We start from the raw sequence: 1079 nt of genomic DNA on the forward strand, positions 1-1079 counted from the left end.
TCGCTTGAGCCCAGGAGTTGAAGGTTGCTGTGAGCTGAGATGCCGCAGCCCTCTACCCAGGACGACAGCTTGAGGCTCTGTGTCAAAAAAAAAAAAAAAAAAAAATCCTAGCACTCTGGGAGCCTGAGAAGGGTGGATTGCCCTGAGCGCACAGGTTCAAGACCAACCTGAGCAAAAGCGAGAACCTGTCTCTACTAAAAATAGAAAAAAACTGAGGATAGAGGACCACTTAAGCCCAAGAGTTGGAGGCTGCTGTGAGAGCTATGATGCCACGCCACCTTACCCAGGGCGACAGCTTGAGACTCTCTCTCGAAAATAAATAAATAAATAAATAAATAAAGCCAAGCGTTATGGCAGGCACTTGTAGTCTCAGCTACTTGTGAGGCTGAGGCAAGAGGATCACTTAAGACCAGGAGTTGGAGGTTGGTGTGAGCTAAAACACCATAGCACTCTACTGCGGGTGACAGCTTAAGACTCTGTCTCAAAAAAAAAAATTGCACAAGAATGTTTATAGCAGCTTTATTCATAATAGCTAAAAGAACCACTCAAACACCAAATCAATGGAATAGACTGTATTAGTTTCATGCAATGAAACATTACACAGTAAAGAAAAAGAAAAAACCTTATATACACAACAGTTTGGATGATTCTCATGAAAATGTTAAATAAGAGCAATCAGACAAAAAGAATATATACAGGTATAATGCCATGTATGACAAGTAAAATTAAGCTATGGTGTCCGAAGCCTTATCTTGAGAGAGGTACAGGGCAGAGTTCCTGGTGATCTTTCTTGGCCATGGGAGGTGTGTTCCATTTGTTTAGATTTAACTAATATATATATTTGTTTGAATGATTTTCAGTGTGTATATTAAGTTTATATTTTTCAAGAGATGGTCCTGGCTTGGTGCCTGTGACTCAAGGAGATAAGGCACCAGCCACATACACCTAAAGGTGGCAGGTTTGAATCCAGCCTAGGATCGCCAAACAATAATGATGGCTGCAATCAAAAAATAGCCGGGCGTTGTGGCAGGCGCCTGTGGTCCCAGCTACTTGGGAGGCTGAGGCAGGAGACTCGCTTG

The 1079-nt window shown here is 42.5% G+C and overlaps 1 protein-coding gene across 4 annotated transcripts in view; it reads right to left on the minus strand.

Moving 5' to 3' along the window:
• The window catches only part of CDC25A (cell division cycle 25A), a 27543-nt gene that overhangs the window by 7856 nt on the left and 18608 nt on the right, over positions 1 to 1079 (minus strand). The gene's annotated exons all lie outside the window — the stretch shown is intronic.

The sequence above is a fragment of the Otolemur garnettii genome, unplaced genomic scaffold, assembly GCF_000181295.1.
Source record: "Otolemur garnettii isolate 467f Iridium unplaced genomic scaffold, OtoGar3 scaffold00179, whole genome shotgun sequence".
Taxonomy (NCBI): domain Eukaryota; kingdom Metazoa; phylum Chordata; class Mammalia; order Primates; family Galagidae; genus Otolemur; species Otolemur garnettii.